This window comes from Stegostoma tigrinum, chromosome 18 (genome assembly GCF_030684315.1).
Source record: "Stegostoma tigrinum isolate sSteTig4 chromosome 18, sSteTig4.hap1, whole genome shotgun sequence".
Classification (NCBI taxonomy): domain Eukaryota; kingdom Metazoa; phylum Chordata; class Chondrichthyes; order Orectolobiformes; family Stegostomatidae; genus Stegostoma; species Stegostoma tigrinum.
The window spans coordinates 27,339,535-27,365,962 of record NC_081371.1 but is presented as its reverse complement, the minus strand read 5'-3'; the positions used below and the strand labels follow the sequence as shown (position 1 = coordinate 27,365,962).

The 26,428-nt window shown below is 42.3% G+C and overlaps 1 long non-coding RNA gene across 1 annotated transcript in view; it reads right to left on the bottom strand.

The window, feature by feature from the left end:
• Nucleotides 1-15,236: 15,236 nt before the first annotated feature.
• The window catches only part of LOC125460665 (uncharacterized), a 52,433-nt gene continuing 41,241 nt past the window's right edge, over nt 15,237-26,428 (bottom strand). Inside the window, exon 6 of the long non-coding RNA XR_007249308.2 lies at nt 15,237-15,377. This is a non-coding gene — a long non-coding RNA (uncharacterized LOC125460665). The remainder of the gene's footprint in view (nt 15,378-26,428) is intronic.

The window sequence follows — 26,428 nt, the reverse complement described above, 5'->3', positions numbered from 1 at the left end:
GTTAAATACGTTAACATTTAAGCCACTCCCTTCAGTCTCCAATAAAAAGTCAGTTCCCTAGTCAGTGATTTCAACTCACTTCCTGGCAAATGTCTGAGTCTAAACCAAATAGTTTGTCACTTTGATGCCATGTTTGACTCCAAGGTGAGTTTATGAGCAAATATGTCAACATTCAGTCAGACCACTTATTTCTATCTCTGTAACATTCCTTGAGACCACCCCTGCCTTATCTCGCACTGCCGAAACACTCATTTATAATTTGTTATCATGAGAAATGACCGTTCCAGTGCACTCCTGGACAGCCTCCTGTCTTTCACTCTCCATAAACAAAGACATCCAATTCTCTGTTGCTAGTGCTCTAACGTGACACCCATCACACTGACTTGTCTGCCCTATGATCACTGGTCTACATTGGCTGCCAATCAAGTGCTGGCACAGTTAAAACAATACATTCCCTTTTCAAAATCCTCCACGCTCTTCCTATCTTTGCACCTCCTCCAGTCCTACAATTCTGCTGGATGTCGATGCTTCTCCAATTCTGGTCTTTTTATGTCAGATTTTAATTCATTCTTGATGGCTACGGCTTTGGCTAGTGATTTCCCAAACTCTGGAATTCACTCCTCAACATCCCTTTGTCCCTGTAAAACAGTTCTTAAAATTCATCACAGTTCCCTTATATCCTTTGTGAGGCTTGATGTAAAATTATTCTTGAAACATTTCTATGAAGTGTCTCTTCATAGCATCTTGGGATTTTATACTACATTAGAAGCACTGCAAAAATACCATAAAAACAAAAAAAAGGTGGAAATACTCAACAGTTCTGGCTACACTAGTATTCATACAAACAGAGTGAATGTTTCAGGTCTTGTATGCTTTCAAAAAAGCTGGAATAAGTTAGAAATGGAGCAGGTATTCAGGAAGGATGATGGGAAGAAGCACAAAAAAATGGGTCTCTTGTGGAGTTTGAATTAAGATTGCACACAGAGATGGAAATTCATCCATTGAAACCCAATCATTCTATCAGGGAAGATGATGGGGCAGCAATGGTGGGTATTTCTGAAGGTAAATCAGTAGGTATAGCAGAAATTCATCTCAAGGAAGAAGAAGGGGAGGACGAGACAACCATGCCTGTAAAGGGAAGCCAGGAACAGCATAAAAGTAAAAGAAAAAACATACAATGTAGTGAAAATTAGTGGGTAATCAGAGGATTGGAAAACCATTAAAAAACCAGCAAAGGACAACTAAAAAGCAGATAAGGGAGAGAAGATGATATATATAAATAGGGTAGCCAGTAATGTAAAATAAGATTGCAAGGCATATAGTTTTTTTTTAGATACATAGAAGGCAAGAGAGATGCGGGAATGTACTTTGGACCACTGGAAAATGAGGCCAGAGAAGTAGTAGCTGGGAACCCAAAAATGGTAGAGACACTAAATAGGCACTTTAAGTCAGTCTTCACAGTGGAAGACACCAGCGGCATACCAGAACTTCAAAAGAGTCAGGGAACAGAGGCGAATCAGAGGAGAAGTTGCTGGGAAAGCTGAAAGGTCTGAAGGTGGATAAATCATATCAACCATTATTGAATGGTGGAGCAGACTCAGTGGGCAGAATGGCCAAATTCTGCTCTAATATCATATGGTTTCATGGTCTTATGATCATTCAAGTAATACAACCTTAACTTGTTGTTTGAACTCTAATATGTTAAAGTTGATAGAATGGAATGGAGAGATTGAATGCCAAAGGTTTTACTGTGTCAGGCTAAATGGAGTGGTAATGAGTTACTGAAGAAACAAAAGATGCATTCAGGAAAGGCCTGAATTTTCAATGTTAATGGCACTCTGGATTTGGGACTACAGTATTGAGAGGCCTGGTGTGGCAGAACAATTCCAAGGTTCTTCAAACCCTCTCTGCAGGTGATAATAGAGATCATTGAGTTAGGCAATGCATTTTATTTCCTCAGTGGGGCAAGATGAAGCCTGTCAGACAAAGCTGTTATGTCATTAAATTGACGTGCATTGCCCTAGGAGTTAATAGGAAGAAACGGAATGTTGGGGAGTGATAGTGGGAACTGCAGAAGCTGGAGAATCCAGGATAATAAAATATGTGGCTGGATGAACACAGCAGGCCCAGCAGCATCTCAGGAGCACAAAAGCTAACGTTTCGGGCCTAGACCCTTCATCAGAGAGGGGGATGGGGTGAGGGTTCTGGAATAAGTAGGGAGAGAGGGGGAGGCGGGCCGAAGATGGAGAGAAAAGAAGATAGGTGGAGAGGAGAGTATAGTTGGGGATGTGGGGAGGGATAGGTCAGTCCAGGGAAGACGGACAGGTCAAGGAGGTGGGATGAGGTTAGTAGGTAGGAGATGGAGGTGCGGCTTGGGGTGGGAGGAAGGGATGGGTGAGAGGAAGAACAGGTTAGGGAGGCAGAGACAGGCTGGGCTGGTTTTGGGATGCAGTGGGGGAAGGGGAGATTTTGAAACTGGTGAAGTCCACATTGATACCATTAGGCTGCAGTGTTCCCAGGCGGAATATGAGTTGCTGTTCCCGCAACCTTCAGGTGGCATCATTGTGGCACTGCAGGAGGCCCATGATGGACATGTCATCAAAAGAATGGGAGGGGGAGTGGAAATGGTTTGCGACTGGGAGGTGCAGTTGTTTATTGCGAACCGAGCGGAGGTGTTCTGCAAAGCGGTCCCCAAGCCTCCGCTTGGTTTCCCCAATGTAGAGGAAGCCACACTGGGTGCAATGGATGCAGTATACCACATTGGCAGATGTGCAGGTGAACCTCTGCTTAATATGGAAAGTCATCTTGGGGCCTGGGATAGGGGTGAGGGAGGAGGTGTGGGGGCATGTGTAGCATTTCCTGCGGTTGCAGGGGAAGGTGCCGGGTGTGGTGGGTTGGAGGGCAGTGTGGAGCGAACAAGGGAGTCACGGAGAGAGTGGTCTCTTCGGAAAGCAGACAAGGGTGGGGATGGAAAAATGTCTTGGGTGGTGGGGTCGGATTGTAGATGGCGGAAGTGTCGGAGGATGATGCGTTGTATCCGGAGGTTGGTGGGGTGGTGTGTGAGAACGAGGGGGATCCTCTTTGGGTGGTTGTGGCGGGGGCGGGGTGTGAGGGATGTGTTGCGGGAAATGCGGGAGACGAGGTCAAGGACGTTCTCGACCATTGTGGGGGGAAAGTTGCGGTCCTTGAAGAACTTGGACATCTGGGATATGCGGGAATGGAATGCCTCATCGTGGGAGCAGATGCGGCGGAGGCGGAGGAATTGGGAATAGGGGATGGAATTTTTGCAGGAGGGTGGGTGGGAGGAGGTGTATTCTAGGTAGCTGTGGGAGTCGGTGGGCTTGAAATGGACATCAGTTACAAGCTGGTTGCCTGAGATGGAGACTGAGAGGTCCAGGAAGGTGAGGGATGTGCTGGAGATGGCCCAGGTGAACTGAAGGTTGGGGTGGAAGGTGTTGGTGAAGTGGATGAACTGTTCGAGCTCCTCTGGGGAGCAAGAGGCGGCGCCGATATAGTCATCAATGTACCGGAGGAAGAGGTGGGGTTTGGGGCCTGTGTAGGTGCGGAAGAGGGACTGTTCCACGTAACCTACAAAGAGGCAGGCATAGCTGGGGCTCATGCGGGTGCCCATGGCCACCCGCTTTGTCTGTAGGAAGTGGGGGAATCGAAAGAGAATTTGTTGAGGGTGAGGACGAGTTTGGCTAGGCGGATGAGGGTGTTGGTGGAGGGGGACTGGTCGGGCCTGCGGGACAGGAAGAAGCGGAGGACCTTGAGGCCATCTCCATGCGGAATACAGAAACGGAATGTTGTTTGCTTTTAGCAGGGCGCAATTCCGAACAGCTTTCCAAAGACATCACTGAAAGTACAAACTGTAATGTTTTTCATATATGCAGACTTTTGCCTTTGAGCTTATTTTTTTGAAAACATAATGAAAGTTAACAATATACACTCCAATGTTGGATTAATTGGAACATTAATCTTCTGTTCAGGGGAATAGTGGTTGTTTTGCACTCCTGGCGCAATGTGGCTGAGAGTGAGAAAGCTCTTTGGAATCTGGTTCTATTCAAAGTATTTGCTCAGTGATTATTTGTAATGCTCTATTCACCATCATAAAGGGTTTGTAGCTATCATTTTTGTTAAATTTGCAAAACCCACTACAGGATGTGTTCTGTCCGTAGAGCCTCACTCAGTATTTGAGAAAACGTTTCCCATGCCCACTACAGATTAATGTATCTCTCATCACTGTGTAGTTTTAATTTATTTTTCTTTCACCTGAACTGAATTTTTCCTTCACTTTTATTTAAAGTGTTCACCTGATCATTAACTGAGAATTTTTCAGCTGCCAATGTGATAAACGAGCAATTGCATCATTGACTTTAATCTTCCATATGCCACATGACGCAGCTGTGTCAACGTACTGTTTAAAAAAGTTCTGATTATTTTCTAGCTCAGGTTTCTTCTCACAATGATTGTGATAAGGGCATAGTTTGACATGAGCTGGTGAAAATTCTCTATTTGTAGGACTGATGCTGTTCTCACCTGAGACCATTACATACACTCCTTGGCAATAATCAGGATAGCGCATCTCCCTGGCCGAGGGCACCGTAACCCAATATTGTGCCTCACTGTTCTCTCCAATTGACCAGCAAGATCAACATTCACCTAAGATCAAAAGTAAGTACTTCCTCAGGAACTAACATATCAAGCCAGCCTTTGAATAACCTACTGCCACTGTCTGATCTTTCATTGGAAACACTACCCTGGCAAATTCAGAAGTGAGAAAGAATGGCTCATAACAGGTGACAGACAGAACATGAGTGAGCAGGAGTTCTGAAAATGGGTCACTGGGCCCGATATATTAACTCTGCTTTTTCTCCACAGTTGCTGTCAGGCCTGCTGAGTTTCTCCAGCAATTTCCGTTTTTGTTTCAGATCTACAGTATCTGCAGTTCTTTGTTTTGTTTTAAATGAGTGAGCAGGAACTTTTGATGGTATCAGAAGAATAAGTCTATGTCATCTTGAGGGCTAAATTCATATTCGGCTTGTAGGATTCTAAGGATGTGAACATCGTGAGGATTGTACATGAATTAGGAATACTTTCTTAGCACCTTGTTTGGAGACTAGAGAAAACAGGGAGGAAGATGACCATTTGATTTTGGGGGTTCATGACCTCAGTTTCTTAAATATGGCCGTTGACCATATGCAAGCAGTTTTAAGACAGCTTATTAAGTTTGTTAAGAAGCAGCAGTTTAGATTACAATACATTAGACAAAGAACAGTTTACATCCCTTGACAATAGTTGGTGGCACACTGATACTGCACAATGAGCAGGCTGTTGGCATGGAATGGGTCAGTCTCATTAAAGTTGTGAAGGCAGCATGTTGTTCTCTAGCTGAAGTCTATGGGTATGCAGAGACAGTAACACAACAGGGAATGTTAAGGATAGTGGAGAAATCTGTGGGTCTCAGGCAGAGCATGCAAGTTATTCAAGCACATAAAATTGAAACCTCTCTACACTGGATCGAACATCAACTGTGTGATAAGTTCCCACAATGGCTTGAAGTGCGTGCAAACCTCTTGCTCCCGCTACATCTGGATGCAGGCCAGAGTTCTGCAGCTAGGAAGGAAGACTGCTCAAAGGTTAGGCCAGCTGATTTGGAAGAATTGGACAGTCATCCCTGGAATGTTTTAGCCTAAAAGGCCCTGACCAGCTGACAGCCCTTTGCTTAGAAGTAGGCTCACCCTCATTGGCATGTACTGCTGCAAGATTTGGGATCACAGGTGATGGATGGAGGAGAGGGTGGACACCTCTGAAGTGTCCATTGGAGAAACCTCTTGGATATCGCTGCCCTTCCTTGCTGGCACCATGCTGTCTCTTCTTGAGAGGAGGGAGTACCTGGAGTAAAGTTATGTTGCCTTGTATCCCTCTCTGCTGAGCACCAATGACAAAAGTGATAGAGTGCAGGTCTGATGACATGTCTGGCAGCCACTGAGTATTCTGCTGTTGCTGTCTTTTTCATGGACACAGGTGGGTGCTCACTTGTTGGAGCCACCACAGAACTGGGAGCATTGAAGACCTCCCCTTTTTTTTGTTCCAGCTGCTTCAGTTTTCCTGCTATACCTGTAAAATCTCCTGTGCCTGTTTCTGCAGGATCAGCCTGTCCCTTATCCTGAGTATAGGACATACCTCCTCCCCGGGGTTGAGGGGCTCCGGCAACGCCCTCTTCCTTCTAGAGGTTCCCTGAGTGCAGTTACTGTCTACAGAAGAGAAGAGAGGGAATCACTTGGAGCAAATAGATAAAAGCCTGTACAGATTAAAAATGAGTTCTGATGGTAATCAGAAAGCAGCCCAATACAATGGAGATAACTGAGCTGATTACCCATTGCTGTCTTCCCCATCAGCATATAAGCAGTCCTGGTAATCTTGAGCCAGCTCTACTATCTTCTCCTCGAATGGAGTTAGGAGCCTAATGTTTGCAACACATCTCCCACACAGGCTGTTTTGGAGCACTCACCTCAGTCCTGAGGCAGTTTTACCTATGATGAAACAAAGGGAGGGACTGATTGTGATGGAAGTAGCTGCCAGAACAATTAGTTATGCTGTATGGGAAGGAGAGACGGTAAGGTGTCTCCGGTGAGTCATTAGAAAGTGCAAATGGCAGGAACGTCCAGTAGTTATTGAGGATGAGGTAGGTGCGAGCACTTGAGAGGACATGATGCATTGAATGCTGAGAGCTATAATCCGTCACTGTTGGTGAGATGTGCATGCATCGCCAGTTATAGTGAATGATAGTCCTATGACTATGAGTAGCAGAAGGATGATTGGTGCCACTTACAAAGAATGGCAACCGGTGACGAGTGATGTCCCGCAGGGTTCAGTGTTGGGGCCGCGGCTGTTCACTTTATATATTAATGATCTGGATGAAGGGACTGGGGGCATTCTGGCGAAGTTTGCCGATGATACAAAGATAGGTGGACAGGCAGATCGTACTGAGGAGGTGGGGAAGCTGCAGAAAGATTTAGACAGTTTAGGAGAGTTGTCCAGGAAATGGCTGATGAAATTCAGTGTGAGTAAATGTGAGGTTTTGCACTTTGGAAAAAAAGAATACAGGCATGGACTATTTTCGAAATGGTGAGAAAATTCACAAATCAAAAGTACAAAGGGATCTGGGAGTATTGGCCCAGGATTCTCTAAAGGTTAACTTGCAGGTAGAGTCTGTAATTAAGAAAGCGAATGTAATGTTGTTGTTTATCTCAAGAGGGTTGGAATATAAAAGTGCTTCTGAGGCTTTATAAAGCTCTAGCTAGGCCCCATTTAGAATACTGTGTCCAATTTTGGGCCCCACACCTCAGGAAGGATATACTAGCCCTGGAACATGTCCAGCAGAGATTCACATAGATGATCCCTGGAATGGTAGGTTTAACATATGATGAACGGCTGAAGATCTTGGGATTGTACTCATTAGAGTTTAGAAGGTTGAGGGGAGATTTAATAGAAACTTACGAGATAATGTATGGTTTAGAAGGGGTGGACGCTAGGAAGTTGTTTCCGTTAGGCGGGGAGACCAAGACCCGTGGGCACAGCCTTAAAATTAGAGAGTGTAAATTTAAAACTGAAATGAGATGACATTTCTTCAGCCAGAGAGTGGTGGGCTTGTGGAATTCATTGCCACGAGTGCAGTGGAGGCCGGGACGTTGGATGCCTTCAAGGCAGAGATTGATAAATTCTTGATCTCAGAAGGAATCAAGGGCTACGGGGACAGTGCACGGAAGTGGTGTTCAAAATGCCCATCAGTCATGATTTAAATGGTGGAGTGGACTTGATGGGCCAAATAGCCTTACTTCCACTCCTATGTCTTTTGGTCTTATGGTCGAAAATGCAGACTATTTTTGACCTTTCTGTACTGCTGGGCATCCCTTTTCACAATACAGACAGCAATGACTCATACTGCTGTCTCTGTCCAGGCTGGTAGAGGCTGGGGATGTGAATTCTTGTTATAGTCAGCAAGGAAGTCACTGATTTTCTGGAGTCAATCCAACCACCAGCAGCTACTGCCAAGAAAGGGGGTGCTAGCTGAGTCTTCTTCTGTGCCATCTGATTAGAACTTAGAGGCAAACACTACAGTGTAAGCAGTCATTCTGGTTTACATCATCTGAAGTGGTTTCCAGTTGGACTTTAAATATGACACGAGAGCTTTGGAAGCTTAAGGTCTTGACTGTGGTGAGCACTTCTGTCCCTCCAGCCATGTGATTCACTGAGTAATGTCCTCAACCTCTCGCTTATATAAGTAATTTATTGAGAAGTGTGTGATCATTCAATATAACTTGCTGCAGGTTATGGCAGAAGTAACATCTTGAAACTAACTCGCTACTATTCTTTCACTTCAAGTGGGAAAATGTCAAGCATTGTCTCCATTGGAGCTGAGAACTTCCAAAACGAATTTGAAAAGAATAATCTCTATAAGGCAACTTCGAAGTAAAGTCATGGTTCTGCATGTAACATTTAAGGAAACATGGAAACACCTTAAGATTCCAGCACCAGCATTTCCTTGACTGGTATTCAGACTCCCTTTCACATTGACAGATCCTAATTACAGAAATGATGGGATTTAGAACATAACTGCATATAATGTCTTTGAGATAACAGGCTACAACAGCAGATTGACTGAATGTCCATAATATAAACAGCCCATTTTTGACATTTCTCTTGGTGTTTTGTTTGTCTTCCACTGCTGTTACAGCAGTAGATGGAGAAAATTCATAGAGGTAAAAAAATCACAGAATTATGAGACTGTGATGCCATCCTGGTCCAAACATTTCACTTGATGTCTGCACTGTAATTATGTTTTGTATCCTTAATTGTGGCACAATTAAGGCAGAACTTTAATGGGCACATCACTGACAAAATGGAGAGACAAATTAAATCACCTTATGATCCTCTTTGCCAAAGTTAAGCTCATTTAAAATATATGTGTTGTTATTTTGTTCATTTGTCCTTTCAAAATAGGTCGTAATGTGTTCCTGTTATTTGTTTGTGAAGCGCAATTTTTAAATAACCTACACCAAATTCATTTTAGATTAAAAGGATTATAGTTTATTTAAGCATTCAGACTCTAGGAGATTCACATTTGCAACACGCATACACACAAATACAAATATGCAAGAAATAAAGAAGAGAAAAGAAGGAGAAGAAGTTATGATTTTATCTTTTAAAAAAAGACACCGGCAATAATTCACATGTATCAGAGCCCAATGAGTTAATCGGCCCAGTGCAGGTTCTTGCAGTTGGCTGTTCTGGTAAAATTCATTTTCATTGGAGCTTGGATGCAGGTGGATGCATTTGAAGATGTAGCATTCTGATTCTTGTAGTCTGGGAATTAGTTAACCTTTCAACTGAAATACAGGACTCTTCCTAGAAATCAGATTTTAGGAGAGGTTGAGACCTAGATATTGACTGAGCCTGGAGCTGTTTATCATTTGTTTCAATGTTAGAGAGCAATCTGAAAAAAATTACGTGTATTTTATATGGTGTTATGTATAGTTAAAACTTTTCAAAACCAAGATGCTTCATTCATGCGACTGGATGGGCCAACCCAACTAAATGAGGTAATGTCAATATCTCTCAATGTAGGCAGTGAGCAACCACCTACAATGTCCTAGCCTTTTCAGCCCTTTTATTGATTATTTTCACCTAGAATGAGAGAAAGGGATGAACTGAGTCATATGAAAATGGGTGGCATTGCAGTTAGTGCTAATGCAAGTGGGAACAAGTGGGAAGGGATCCTGAGTGAGCGAGTAGGCAGTATAGAAGGTGCATGTTGTGCACTACTATGAAATAATTGTGAGCTGCAATGAATTTCCATTATTCTGATCTGGCTGGGGTAGATACTTTGGGATCATTTCACATTGGGAAGCCTTCTCTTCACTATGCTCGGCGAGGCTTCTCATGCCTTGATCCCAAGCTTGCTCCATTAACTGCCTAAAATGTCCCTAAGGTGCCCCCTCATCTGATACTGGCCCTTTCACCCTTTTACCATAACCATGAATGCTTGCAACTATCTGGATATCCTGGCACATAATGGCATCCCTGGCAATGGCACCATATAAAAATAACTCTTGGGCACCCAGTTAAGCACTGACGTTTCAGAGTTGCCCTGCACAGTTCCATACATTTTTCAAGGGCATGGCGGATAAGGATAAATTGGCACCCCACTTCATCATCGGGGATTTCAAGGTCCTGGTGGATGGGTGGTACAAAAGAGGGTGGTTCCATTTCCAGAAGATTGCCTTAGGGAGCTAAGCCACCAGTCCATCCTGGTCCAAGATTGCCACCCAGGTCAGTGTGGTTGCCACAGTCTGGAAAAACACCCAGCAGTGCAGGAAGAAGGAAAATGATTTTCTTTGCACTGCCGGGATATATGCCACTACCTTCTCACTGCAGCCTTACACTCACTTTATCTCTGCTCCGGCACCCACCTCCCATCAAGGCCCATGTTCTACCACTCTCACTATTGCATGCAACATCTTCATTCACTTGCTCTCTGCACCTGAATTGCTTCACACTACTAATGCTGCAAGCTCTCTCCACTTGGGGGACCTTGATATCACTGCAAATGATTCTTCCTCACACTTCTACACTTTGTCAAGACTGGGACAAAATTGTTTTTAATTTAGCCATTTTTGATATTTCTTTAAACTGATGTACAAAGATACCCCATGTGTCTCAAAATGCAGTCACCTTTCGGTTATTATTTTTAACATTTAAGCACTTGCTGTTACTTTCGTTTTCTAATGTACTTCTCATAATTATCCTTCCAATATTATCAAAGCTTCTTTTCATTCTTATTCTTGCTTTTATCTCTCTACTTATCCATGGAAACACGACTTTTAAATCTGTACCATATTCATACTTAAGAACTACCAACTGCTGGCTCCTTTTTTGATCTGCCATTTGTTTAACGAATTAAAATGAGTTATATTCCTTTTAATCCCATGTAAATTAGTTAATTTTTAATGCAACATTTTAAAATTTGTCTCATCTTTTCCATCTGTTCAATATGATGCTAATTAGTTTATGGTCACTATTTCCCAAATGATCTCTTTCATTCACTTTACTTATCCTGCTTTGATCCAACACCATATGTTTCTTCATTAGAAATGCATCATTTGATTATGAAAACATTCTAAGATATGGTTTGAGAAGACTTACTATTTTAATAAAATTATTGTCTTTGTTTTGTCAATGTAAGCATAATTGAAGTCCTTCATTAATCAACTTTGCCACCCTGCAAATCCTATTAATTTGCCAACAAAATGTTTAGTGATTCATAATGAATATCCAGATACCTTTTACTTAATTCAATTTAGAAGGACTATTTGGGCAGCACCATGAATAAAAACTTCCTTTTTACAAATGCTATCATCACCTTTATTAAAAGATGAGTTTTCTTGCCTTTTTGGTTCACAATCTCGACTAAAAAAATAGTAATCATTTGATAATACAAAACATTTGCTGAAACCTTTAATTTTGTATGAATCAGGATTTCAACCACAACAATTTATAGTACAGGAGAGAGAAAAAAAGCTGCAGGTTATGTGACTATTGCCATGGAGAAACCAATGGGGAATGACAGGCTCCCCAGTTTCTTTGGTAATTCAAAAGTTACGAGACTTGAATATATTCCTTTGAGATGCAGAGAACGGGTCCTTGTATATGAATGGATATTGCTTCTAGCAAATATAAACAAAGCATGTGATGAGCTCGAATGGCAGAAAAGCTGATGTTTCGGGCCGAGATCCTTCATCAGAAATGGGGAAGGGGAGAGCGTTCTGAAATAAATAGGGACAGAAGGGGAGTCTGATCAAAGATGGATAGAGGAGAAGATAGGTGGAGAGGAGACAGGCAAGTTGAAGAGGCGGGAATGGAGCCAGTAGAGGTGAGTGTAGGTGGGGAGGAAGGGAGGGGTTAGGTTAGTCCAGGGAGGACGGACAGGTCAAGGGGGTGGAATGAGGTTAGTTGGTAGGAAATGGGGGTGTAGCTTGAGTCGGGAGGATGGGATAGGTGAGAGGAAGAACAGGTTAGGGAGGTGGGGATGAGCTGGGCTGGTTTTGGGATGCAGTAGGGGGAGGGGAGATTTTGAAGCTTGTGAAATCTACATTGATACCATTGGGCTGCAGGGTTCCCAAGCGGAATATGAGTTGCTGCTCCTGCAATCGTTGGTTGGCATCATTGTGGCACTGCAGGAGGCCCAGGATGGACATGTCATCTAAGGAATGGGAGGGCGAGTTGAAATGGTTCACAACTGGGAGGTGCAGTTGTTTATTTGAACCAAGCGGAGGTGTTCTGCATGGCGGTCTCCCAACCCTCCGCTTGGTTTCCCCAATATAGAAGAGACCACAACGGGAATAGTGGATGCAGTATACCACATTGGCAGATGTGCAGGTGAAGATCTGCTTGATGTGGAAAATCTTCTTGGGGCCTGCGATGGGGGGTGAGGGGTGAGGTGTGGGGGCAAGTGTGGCACTTCCTGTGGTTGCAGGGGAAAGTGCCAGGTGTGGTGGGGTTGGAGGGGAGTGTGGAGCAGACAAGGGAGTCACGAAGACAGTGGTCTCTCCAGAAGGCAGATAAGGGTGGGGAGGGAAAAACATCTTTGGTGGTGGGGTCAGATTTCAGATGGCAGAAGTGTGGGAGGATGATATGTTGGATCTGGAGGTTGGTGGGGTGGTATATGAGGACGAGGGGGATTCTCTTTTGGTGGTTATTGAGGGATGATTTGCGGGAAATGCGGGAGACATCGTCAAGGGTGTTCTCAACTACTCAGGTGGGAGGTTGCCGTCCTTGAAAAACGAGGACATCTGTGATGTACGGGAGTGGAATGCCTGGGAGCAGATGCAGTGGAGGCGAAGGAACTGAGAATAGAGGATGAAATTTTTGCAGGAAGGTGGGTGGAAGGAGATGTATTTTAGGTAGCTGTGGGAGTTGGTGGGCTTGAAATGGATATTGGTTTCAAGGTGGTTGCCTGAGATGGAGACAGAGAGGTTCAGGAAGGTGAGGGAGGTGTTAGAGATAGTCCAGGTGAACTTGAGGTTGGGGTGGAAGGTTTTGGTGAAGTGGATGAACTGTTTGAGCTCCTCGTGGCATGGATACAGTCATCAATGTAATGGAGGAAGAGGTGGGGTTTGGGGCCAGTGTAGCTTTGGAAGAGGGACTGTTCCATGTAACCTACAAAGAAGCAGGCATAGCTGGGGCCCAGGTGGGTACCCATGGCCACCCCCTTTGTAGGAAGTGGGAGGAATCAAAAGAGAAGTTGTTGTGGGTGAGGATGAGTTTGGCTAGGCAAATGAAGGAGTCAATGGAGAGGGACTGGTCGGGCTTGTGGGACAGGAAAAAGCGGAGGGCCTTTAGGTCATCTGCATGGGGAATGCAGGTGAATAGGGACTGGACATCCATAGTCAAAATGAGGTGTTGGGGACCAGGGAATTGGAAGTTCTGGAGGAGGTGGAGGGCGTGGGTGGTGTCACGGACATAGGTAGGGAGTTCCTGGACAAAAGGGGAGAAAATGGCATCCAGATAGGTGGAGATGAATTCGGTGGGGCAGGAGCAGGTGGACACAATGGATCGACCAGGGCAGGCATGTTTGTGGATTTTGGGAAGAAGATAGAAGCGGGCGGTGTGTGGTTGGGGAACAATGTGGTTGGAGGCTGTGAGTGGGAGGTGACCTGAGGTGATGAGGTTGTGGATGGTTCGTGAGATGATGGTTTGGTGGTTGGGGGTGGGGTCATGATCAAGGGGGCAGTAGGAGGAGGTGTAGGAGAGTTGGTGCCTGGCCTCAGCGATGTAGAGGTCAGTACGCCATACTACAACTGCGCCTCCCTTATCTGCGGGTTTTATGGTGAGGTTGGGTTTGGAGCGGAGGGCTGCAGATTCTGCAGGGGATGGGTTAGATTGGGTGAGAGGGGTGGAAAGGTTGAGGCGATTGATGTCTCGACGGCAGTTGGAGATGAAGAGGTCGAGGCAGAGTGGGAGACCTTGGGGTGGTGTCCAGGAGGAGGGCTTGTGTTGGAAGTGGGAGAAGGGGTCAGTGGAGGGAGGGTTAGGCTCCCAGTTAAAGAAGTAAGTGTGGAGGCGGAGGCGGCGGAAAGACTGCTCAGTGTCCAAACGTGACTGGTATTTGTTGACGTGTGGGCGGAGGGGCAACTCAGCCCTCACACCCCGTCCCCGCAATAACCACCAAAAGAGAATACCCCTCATCCTCACGTACCACCCCACCAAACTCCGGATCCAACGCATCATCCTCCAATACTTCCGCCATCTGCAATCCGACCCCACCACCAAAGACATTTTTCCATCCCCACCCCTGTCTGCTTTCCAGAGGGACCACTCTCTCCGTGACTCCCTTGTCCACTCCACAGTCCCCTCCAACCCCACCACACCCAGCACTTTCCCCTGCAACCACAAGAAGTGCTACACCTACCCCCACACCTCCTCTCTCACCCCATCCCAGGCCCGAAGAAGACTTTCCACATCAAGCAGATGTTCACCTGCACATCTGCCAATGTGGTATACTGCATCCGCTGTACCCGTTGTGGCCTCCTCTACATCATGGAAACCAGCGGAGGGTTGGGGACCGCTTTGCAGAACACCTACGCTCAGTTTGCAATAAACAACTGCACCTCCCAGTCGCGAACCATTTCAACTTGCCCTCCCATTCCTTAGATGATATGTCCATACTGGGCCTCCTGCAGTGCTATAATGATGCCACCCGAAGGTTGCAGGAACAGCAGCTCATATTCCACTTGGGAACCCTGCAGACCAATGATATCAATGTAGATTTCACAAGCTTCAAAATCTCCCCTCTCCCCACTGTATCCCAAAAACAGCCCAGCTCATCCTCGCCTCCTTAACCTGTTCTTCGTCTCACCTATCCCATCCTCCCGACTCAAGCCGTACCCCCATTTCCTACCTACTAACCTCATCCCGCCCCCTTGACCTGTCCATCCCTCCTGGACTGGCCTGTCCCCTCCATTCCTCCCCACCTACACTCACCTCTACTGGCTCCATCCTCGCCTCTTTATCTTGTCTCTCTCCTCTCCACCTATCTTCTCCTCTATCCATCTTTGATCCGCCTCCTTCCATCTCTCCCTATTCATTTCAGAACCCTCGCCTCCTCCATTTCTGATGAAGGGTCTTAGCCCGAAACGTCAGCTTTTCTGCTCCTGAGATGCTGCTTGGCCTGCTGTGTTCATCCAGCCTCACATTTTATTATCTTGGAATTCTCCAGCATCTGCAGTTCCCATTATCTCTCCCTCTCCATCATAAATTTGCTGTGAGAATCCATGCACTTCACCACTTTCAAATTTTAGGAAGCCTTGTAAGACCTAAAAAAAGAGACGGGATTTCAGACACCAATGTTTAACTTAAAACTGCTTCAACATTAGTTCAATAAATGCTGCAAGTGTATTCTACAATACACATTTCATCCTCTGAATGTAAATACAAGACTTTTAAAATTGGTCAGCCCAACTAGCCTGTCCCAATCCTACATCTGACTGCAATTTTTTACATGATCCAATGTAGTTATTACAATTTGACAATCTGCATGAATTTATTTACTGGATGACTTTTACACATCACCATGTAATTATTGAACAATGGACTTATCAGCACTGAAATGGTTGAGTTAGGAATTGGCTCATTAATTAAAAACTTTGTTTGAAAAGGCTGGAATCCAGAGTCTGGATGTAGCTCAATTTGTGTCTGTGAACTCCATCTGCAACAGTGTATCTTTGATTTTGTCAGAATCATATTCTGAGATTGATTAATAAATGTTTAACAAGGATGCATTTGAACAACTGATACCATTGATTTATGTTCAAGAAGAAAAGCCTTAGAGACTTCTTCCAGTGCCTACCTCTCCCGCATTTATCCAATCTTAAGCAGAATACGTTTTTCAGGAGCATATCTTCAATAAGTTCTTTTTTCCTTTTTGAGACTTATTGTACTGCATTTCCTTTCACAGCTAGATTGTATTGTCATGGTGATTATTGAGTAAAGCAGCTCCAGTGATTTCATTTGAAAGTTTAATAGTAGCTGAATGTTGTTTCAGAGCCGTAGGGCTGGGAGAATTTAGCAGCAATGCTATGTGCTCTGCAATTAAAGTAGTTCCAGAATTATAAGTCTCCACATGGGGTGAAAATGAATAATATATAGATTTCTTAAGTAACATTTCATTCTGAAAGAACTCCTATAAGCTTTCCTTCTTGTTTAACATTTTTATTGTATCAAACATTGACTCTATATTTTATTGAAATAAAAGAGAGCTAACCCTTTCGGGAGAATTACAAATATTTTGTAAACACATCATCTATAACTGTCACTGCTCAAACCTATAATCCAGATTAAATCTCAGAAAAATTGTAATATATTTATTAGCCAAAGATTGTTGTAAATATACAGAGAAACATGAATTTCAAATTATAGTCCTCCTATAAAGCAGTGGAATCACATTCTGATTGTTGCTTTTACCGAAACTGATGGTTGCATTATTTTGTCACCTAACAGTATATGTTAAAAACATCCATTTTTAAAAATTCATTCATGGGATATAAGTATTGCTGGCTGGACCAGCATTTATTGCCTATCCCTGTTGCCCTTGAGAAGGTAGTACTTTGAGCTGTTCCTCTTGAACTGCTGCAGTTCATGCCCAAATGCAGTAGCATCTGGATAATTTACAGGTTTGGGCTGAAAAGTAGCAAATAACATTCGTGCAACACAAATGCCAGGCAGTGACCACCTCCAACAAGAGGGAATCTAATCTTGTTCCTTGACATTCAACTGCATTACTGTTCTGAGCCCTCCACTATCAACATCCTAAGGATACATTTACCAAAATGACTCTGTACCTTATCTTGCCTTGATGAAAAATAAATGATCTGTGTGATACTTTCTTGTGAGATAAACTGTTGCATTCTTCCTTTCAATACCAACAATTTAATCACACAACAGGTTTGGTGAAACCCTAATATGGCTTATTGAGTGGGTCAGAACATGTGAAATGGAACACAATGTAGAAATATGTGATGTTAGGTAGATCCAGTTAGGTAGGAGAAACAGTTGTGTAGAGTATTTCTAAAATGGTAAAAGGTTTGAAAGTGTAGATGTACAAAGCCACCTAGGTGTTTTTGGTGATACACTGTTACAGAGGGGAGGTTAAATGAATTGAAGTCCTTTCATTCACTTCATAATCAACAAGTAACAATTTATTTACCTAATTCTAACAGTTAACAAATTAACAGAACTAGTACCAAACCAAACAATTCCCCCTTAACTACTAACTATTCCCGAATAACACAAAATTCTAATGATATGCTGTTCCAAATAGATATAACTACCACTTATAAATACTAAAATAATAATTTAAAAAATTACAACTTAATCCCTTGAAATTACATCCAGGATACATCTTCCAGAATGCTCTTTGCCTTTTCTGCTGTCCTCTGATCAGGAATGCCTTCATCAAATTCACGTATCAGGAATATTCGCTAAGAGGGCCGTAATATTTTATTTTCAAATAGGGCTTACTCTGAGAGCATTTAGGTTTCTGAGTGAACCAGTGAGTTTCCCTTCAGATGGCAGTTCGCTCTAAACCTCAATTTTCAAATGCCCTCTTCTTTCATAGCCTTGATCTTTTAATTTCTTACAATAGGATTGGTCTGAGGTTGTCAAAACCTTAGTTTTAAATTTAATTGGGCTTTGGTATCTAGGGCCTGGTTCAAATTAATTGGCAAGATTCAAAACCTATTGTCTTAGTAAAAATGCTGCTTTACCTGCTAACAATAAAGCCTTCTGATACAATGTTTCAATTTCAAGAACCCTGTATGCTTCTGCTGCTGCCTGCAGACTTTTTCTTTAATCTCCAAGCCAAGAAAAACATGTAATCTCTTAAATGGACCACACACTCTTCCCCCCTATCATTTTACAAACATCAAATTTACAAACATAAATTTATTGTTTACAATTTAAATAGATGATTTGGAGTTGGGGACCACGTTTAGGTGTCAAAGTTTGCAGATGACACTAAGATGAGTGGCAGAGCAAAGTGTGCAGAAGACTATGAAATTTTGCAGAGGAACACAGACAAATTGAATGAGTGGGCAAAGGTCTGGCAGATGGAATACAATGTAAATAAATGCGAAGTCATACATTTTGATAGGAGTAACAGTAAAAGGGATTATTACGTGAATGGTAAAAAGTTGCAGCATGCTGCTATGCAGAGGGACCTGGGTGTCCTTGTCCATGACTCACAGAAGGTTGGTCTGCAGGTACAACAAGTAATTAGGAAGGCAAATGGAACTTTATCCTTCATTGCTAAAGGGATTGAGTTTAAAAGCAGAGGGGTTATGTTGCAGCTGTACAAGGTGCTGGTGAGGCCACACCTGGAGTATTGTGTGCAGCTTTGGTCTCCTTCCTTGAGGAAGGATGTACTGGCACTGGAGGGGGTGCAGAGGAGGTTCACTAGGTTGATTATGGAGTTGAGGGGGTTGGTTTATGAGGAGAGACTGAGTAGATTGGGATTATATTCATTGGAATTCAGAAGACTGAGGGGAGATCTTATAGAAACATATAAAAGTATGAAGGGAATAGATAAGATAGAAGGAGAGAGGATGTTCCCACTGGCAGGTGAAGCTAGAACTAGAGAGCATAGCCTCAAGATTAGAGGTAGCAGATTTAGGACTGAATTGAGAAGGAACTTCTTCACTCAGAGGGTTGTTAATCTATGGAATTCCTTGCCCAGTGAAGTAGTTGACGCTACTTCAGTAAACATTTTTAAAGCTAAGGTAGATTTTTTTTGAACAATAACGGAATTAAGGGATATGGTGAGAGCGTGGGTAAGTGGATCTGAGTCCATGAAAAGATCAGCCATGATCTTATAGAATGTCACAGCAGGCTCGAAGGGCCAAACGACCTAGTCCTGCTCCTAGTTCTTATGTTCTTAAGTTCAAATATTCTACCTAACTTCACAATACCTCCCCCTTAAGAAGAAATGAACCATCATTATGAAAAGATGGCTTCATTTTCCCCCTTAATCTTAAAGCCATTATTACTAGATACGTAGATCAAGAATTACACATTTCATACAACTTCTATATACATATACCGTTTCTATTTTATATACACATTTTTCTTTTAAGCCATAATAATGCATCTGCAATAACATTTTCATGATCAGCAACACGTACAATCTGTAAATTAAGTGCTTGAAACATAAAACTTTAATAAAATAGTCTGGTGTTCTAGTCCTTAAATCTCTCTAAAAATGTTAACTGATTGTGATCAATGTACACAGCTATTTCTGATACATTGTCTGCAATATAAACATTAAAATGTTGTAAGACCAGTACCAAACCCAATAACTATTTTTCAATGGTTGAATATTTTCTCTGGTAGACATTGAGTTTCCTTGAAAAATAACCAATTGGCCTTTCAATTCTACAATCATCCTCCTGTAATAACACAGCTCCAACCCCTACGCCGCTTATGTCGATCGCGACTTCAAAGGGTTTCAAGAACTTTGGCGTGGCTGAACCGGATGCAGTGGCTAACAACTGATTTTAAATTCTCAAATGCCTCCTGGCATTGTTCTGTCCACTGGAATTTTGTGTTCTTCTTTAGCAAATCTGTCAAAAGTGCCACTACTCTACTAAAGTTTGGTACAAACCTCCAGTAGACTCTGCTCAGTCCTGGAAAGCAGAGCACCTCTTGCTTTGAGGATGGTCTTAGAAATTCCTCAATGGCCTTCGTCTTCATATTCCTCAGTGTCAGCCTTCCATGTCAGATGATGTGTCCTAAGAACATCACTTTCATCTTCGTGAATTCTGTCTTTGCCAAATTTATGACCAACATTGTTTTCTGTAATCTCTCAAAAGCTCTGCTATATGCAGCATGTGATTTGTCCATGAATTGCTAAAGATCACCAAGTTATTTACATAGAAAGCATTATGAGTCAATCCTGCCACAACCCTGTATTTGACAAGTGGCTGGTGCGTTCCTCATTCCAAAGGGCATTACCTTAAATTGATACAGCCCATTTGGTGTTACAAAAGCAGAAATGTCTTTCACTCTCTCTGACAGAGGTATTTGCCAGTAACCATGAAGTAAGTCCAACTTTGTGATATAAGTGGCTTTCCCAACTTTTTCCACACAGTCCTCCAGCCTTGGAACTGGGTATGAGTCTGATTTAGTCACAGCGTTGATCTTCCGATAATCTATGCGGCATCATTGAGTAATATCAGGTTTGGGAACCAACACGATTGGCAAACTCCACTCGCTTTGACTCGGCTCTTTGACTTACTTCTGTACCTGTGCTGCTTTGAAAGGATTAAGGCTGTAGGAGTGTTGTTTTATCAGAACAGCATTCCCTATGTCAAACACATGTTCTATAGTATTATGATTCCCCATTCTATTTCTATGTATGTCCTCATAGTGTGCAACAAGCCTTTCAATTCAGTTCTCTCTTCCTGAGACATTCTTTAAAGTCTTCCTCATTATTTACTTTATTCTACAGCACATCAAAATCCAAATTATCTGGAATTGACTCCTCACTCTGAGAGGCAGTAACATGTTTTTCTGGTTCCCTTTCCCTGTCATAGTAAGGTTTCAGCATGTTCACTTGACATACCCAATTTTTTTTTCCTATCTGGCACCTTTACCAGATAATTCACCTGACTTAATTTCTTCTCAATCTGATAGAGACCACTAACTTTGCTTTGGAGGGATCTCCTACCACTGGTAACAGCACCAGTAGTCTATCCACATGGGCAAACATACAAATTTGAGGTTCCTTATCTGTTTCTTGCTTCATTATGTGATGTGCCACCTTCAAATGTTGTCTAGCTAATTCATCAACTCTGTTTAATCTTTCTCTCAGCTTGGATACATAATCCAATAAAGAGATCTCTGACTTCAGACTATCAACTTTACCTTAATTAATTTTAAAGGACCTCTTAACTTTGTAACTGAATATCAATGCAAATGGAGTAAATTGAATCAATTTGGAGCATCTGTAATAGCCAAAACAGAAATGGGATACCTTTATCCTAATTGGCAAGAAGCTTGGTCTTTAGAATCTGATGTCAATGCTCCCTGGGATTCAGGATAGTACACACTTGACTTATTGAGTTGGATGCCTAAACTATCCATGACCTCCTTAAATAATTGACAGTGAAATTGGATCCATGGTCTCATTGAATCTCCTTGGGTATTCCATAATGGGTTAAAAAAAGCAAGCAACTCCTCCACAATCTTTTTTGCCTTGACATTCCATAATGGAATTGTCTCCAGAAATCTGGTAGAAACATACATTATACCTAGCAAATACTGGATTCCACTTTTAGTTTTAGGGAGGAGACCTACACAATCAATCACAACCTGTGAGAAATGTTCTTCAAATGTTGGAATTGGAATCAAAGGTGCTGGTTTTATTATTGTCTGTGGCTTTCCTACCATTTGATACATATGACAGATATGGCAAAATGCAACCAGATTTTTAGGTAATCCAGGCCAATAGAAATGCTTCAGTATCTTGGCCTGAGTCTTCCTTACTCCTAGATGACCTCCTACAGGTGCTACCTGCAGTACCTCCTGTCTGTATGCTCCCTGCAACACAATCTGGTGAACTAGCATCCATTTTTCCACTGTACTAAACTGCCAAGGTTTCCATTTCCATCTTAAGATTTGATCCTTAAAGAAATAACATTCTGGAATACATTCTGATTTCTTTATTGAGTAGGTTTTATTATATAATTCCTTTATCATCTCAGTGTTTTGTTGTACCTCCATTAATCTTTCAGAACTAAATGCCATTGCCTGATTGAGCTTTCCAGCCTCATCCTACACAGGGGAACTCTAAATCTCTCTCCATTTAATGCATAAATTATCACTGTCTCTGGTAAGATTTCAGAAGGAGTACAAATACTTTAGTCTCTCACTGTTAGAAACTGACCATCTCCCGTATCTCTCAATATTTTAACTTCTTTAACTATTCCCCATTCTTCCTGAGTAAACCTTAACCACAGAGGTGAAGTCTTTGAAGAGATTAGGCACTCTGTTATTATCCGGCCCGTGACTAGGCGGTGCAAATCCTGCAGCTCCTCAACTTCTCGAGTTTTCCCTCCCTACATCAACTAATACCACTGGTTTAGCCTTTTTTTTTACCACATCCCTTTTCCCAGTGCCTCTCTTAAACACCAGCACTGTGGCTTTGTGTGTCCCTCTCTATTACAGCACAAACACCTGAGGCCTTTTGCTTCTTTTCCAGCCTCTTGGGTTTCTTTTTTCACCTGTGGTAAACTTTTCCCAGTGTGACCTACTTTTTGCTTTTCATTGAAGGATCTCCCTTGTTCCCATTTTCTATCCTTTATGGAATGATATTGCTGTCGGAAGCTAAATTTAAGTTCATGCACTAATGTGTATTCATCTGCGATTTCTGGAGCTCTTCTCACTGTTTTAACTTGCTGTTCCTCAATGTGAATTCTTAATATTTCTGGAAGTGAGTTTATGAGCTCCTCCAGCAGAATACTCTCTCTAAGATCCAAATATATCTTTTCTGTCTTTAATGCTGTCACCCATCTATTAAAATTACAATGTTTAGTTCTTTCAAATTCAACATAAATCTGAATCATTGTCTATATCATTCTACTACCAATTCATAGGCACTCAAAATAGCCTGTTTTACTTCTTCATGTTCTCTTGACACCTCCTCTGACAGCACTGCAGACACCTTACTAGCTCTGCCTACCAACTTGGTCTGAATGAACATTACCCACACATTCTCTGGCCATTCCATCTGGTTAGCCAATTTCTCAAATTGAAGAAAAAGGCTTCTACATCATTTTCGTTGAATTTTGGTAATGTTTGGACACATTTGTACATTTCCCTACCAGGCTGTTGGCTGCGATGAGTTTGTTCATCCTCACTTCTATTTTGTACTTTTACTTCTGCCACTTGAAGCATTTTTGCTTCAAGTTTCAACTTCCATCTTTTCCAACTCAAACATTCTTTCCCTTTCTTCTGTCTTAGCTCTTCTTTCCTTTTATCTTCCAACTCCAACTGTCTAATTTTCAATTTAATTTTTTGTAACTTCACTGCCCTTGACCGTTTCTCTGGTATACCTAAATACTTGACTAATTCCTTTACAATTTCAGCTTTCTTCTTCTCTCTAGTTAAACCCAAATCTAGCCTGTTTGCTATGTCGACAAATATATCATTCCTCTGACGTTCCAAACTTTCTTGGTAAATCTGGGAAGCATCTTTGACCCCCAGAACCTCTTTAGCAATGTTAACAGCCATTTCCCCACTTTGGATTTAACTAACAGCATGCAACTGAAATTAAACAAGATAACAAAGTGTGAAGCTGGATGAACACGGCAGGCCAAGCAGCATCTCAGGAGGACAAAAGCTGACATTTCGGACCAACAAGTTTTGTACTTCTCAATTAAGTTTTATTTAAACATCTAAGACATTAATCCCCAAGCCTGATAAAATCTGCTGGGAGCTTTCGTACCCGAAATCTATTCAAATCTGTTAAAATCCATTCAGATCCGTTCAGATACCGTACACAAACTAGCCAGATCCCAGACTCGAGTCCTCAGTCTGTTCCAGAGTGGAAACGAGGTCAACACCACTCTGATAATTAAAACTGAAACACCCATAGAAGCTCGCCTCACCTCGTAACCTGTTAAAGGATGTGTGAAAGTGGTATAGCCATCTCTCACCTCCCAATCTGTTATAAAGGAGAGGTGAAATAAAATGAAATCTTGACAGTCACTCTACAAATGAAAGGATTTCATTTCATTTAACCTCCCCTCTGTAACAGACTGGGGGCTTGTCCGGGAAGTTGCAGGTTCACATCCCAGCAAGCCATCAATCTGTTATGGAGGGGAAGTTAAATGAAATGACATCCTTTCACTCACTTTATAATCAACAATTAACATTTTATTTATCCAACTCTAAGAGTTAGTGAATTAACAGAACTACTAACAAACCAAACAATTTCCCCTTAACTACTAACTACTCCCAAATAACACAAAATTCTAACAGTATGCTGTTCCACTTATATAAACAAAAAAAAACTTAATCCTTCAGAATTACAGCCAAGATGCATCTTATGGAATGCTCCTTGCTTCCTCTGCTGTCTCCAGTTAGGAATACCTTCCTCCATCGAATTCTTGTGTAAGGTATATTAGCTAAGTGTACTGTAGTACCTTTATTTAGATGGTGTTTACTCTGAGATCTTAGAGATTTCTGTGAGAGCCAGTGATTTTCTCTTTCATTAGAGCTGATGGCTGCCTCTTAACAGATGTACCCAACTTTGCAACATCACTGAAGTCTAATATGCTAATAAAACAAGGAAGGTTAATGGAATGTTAACATTTATTGCATGAGGATTTGAGTACAGGAACAGTGAACTTGCTTCAATTGTATTGGAACTTGGCTAAACTGTACCTGGAGTATTGTGTGCAGATTTATTCTCCTCATCTCAGGAAAGATGTTGCCTAATAGCAATGTAATGAACATTAACTAGACTTATTCCTAGGAAGGCAGGACTGTCCTATGAAGAGAGATTGGGTAAACTGGGCTTGCATTCACGAGAATTTTGAAGAATGACATGATCTCATTGAAACGTACAAAATAGTGAAAGGGATAGTCAGGTGAGATGTTTCCATTAGTTGGGGAGTTTAGAACCAGTGGCGCAATTTAAAACTAAGGGGATAGTCACTTAGGTCTGAGATGAGGAGAAATCTTTTACTCAAAGGGATATGATCCTGTCACAGAGGGCTGTTGAAGCTCAGTCACAGAGTTATGAAATCATAGAGTAATACAGCATGGAAACAGGCCCTTCCGTCCAAACTTGTCCATACTCACTGTGGTGCCCACTCAGCTAGTTCCAATTACCTGCATTTGGTCCACATCTCTCTAAACCCTTCCTATCCATGTACCTATCCAAATGTTTTTTGAATGTTGGAATTGTATCTGCCTAAACCACTTTCTCTGGCAGCCCATTCCATATGCACCAATCTCTGTGAGAAGAAATTGTCCGTCAGCCCTTCTTAAATCTATCCCCGCTCACCAGTTTTTGAGTGTGTTTAAGGTAGACATTGTTAGCTTTCTGATTTTTACCAGTGACATACAGGATTACGGCAATGAGCTTAGTAAAAGGCATTGAAGTGATTGATTATCCATGATTGTATTGAATGGTGGAGTGACCTTGGGAGGCTGAATTGTTCCTCTGTTCCTATATTATGGTTGGTACCATTGTTTTAATACATTCTTTGAGGCTCACTGCTCACTTTGTGGCCTAGTCATCCTCATCATGTGACCATGTAGCTTGGCTAGAAATTTCATGGATCTTGCATTAATGCTGTTTGGTACAAGGTCTTGCTTGGTTCAAATACTTTATTTGTCTGGTTTTAAGATGTGTTTTCTCATGCTATTGAATCAATTATTCTGGCCTTTGCTTTTTGCATTGGAAATTCTAAAGTCATCTGGTGCCAAACGCCTTGTATATAGTGTTAAAAGCTGGACATTTTTTGGTGCATGCATGAACCTGCACTGCCTGCATTGCTTATCAGGCTTCCCTGCATTATCTGTTGTGCTAGTGATGGAGAAATTAAACATATTGTCTCCCTATTAGTGTGGCTTTTTCCTTTCTTAAGACCATAAGACCATAAGACATAGGAACAGAAATTATACCAGTCAGCCCATCAAATCTGCTCCGCCATTCAATCATGGCTGATAATTTCCTCAACCCCATTCTCCTGCTTTCTCCCCATAACCCTTGTTCCCCTTGATAATCAAGAGCCTATCTATTTCAGTCTTAAATGTACTCAATGACCTTGCCTGCACAGCCTTCTGTGGTAGTGAATTCCATAGATTCACCACTCTCTGCCTGAAGAATATTTTCCTTATCCCCGTTCTAAAAGGTCTTCCTTTTACTCTAAGGCTGTGCCCTCAGGTCCTAGACTCTCCTACCAATGGAAGCATTTTCCCAACATCCACTCTGTACAGGCCATTCAGATCCTCCCTTATCCTTCTAAACTCCAATGAGTATAGTCCCAGAGTCTTCAAATGTTCCTCATATGTTAAGCTTTCCATTCCTGGCACCATTCTTGTGAACCTCCTCTGAACCCGCTCCAGGGCCAGGATATCCTTCATGAGATATGGGCCCCAAATCTGCACACAATACTCCGAATGTGGCCTGACCAGAACCTTATAAAGCCTCAATAGTTCATCCCTGCTTTTATATCCATTCACTTTGCTCTAGTACTTCCACAGTACAGCAGTTGGGTTCATCCAAGATGTCATTTTGGAATGCATCTGTTGGTTTAGAGGTTAGCACAAGCTTGGTTATTCTATTGGCTATCTTTGCTGT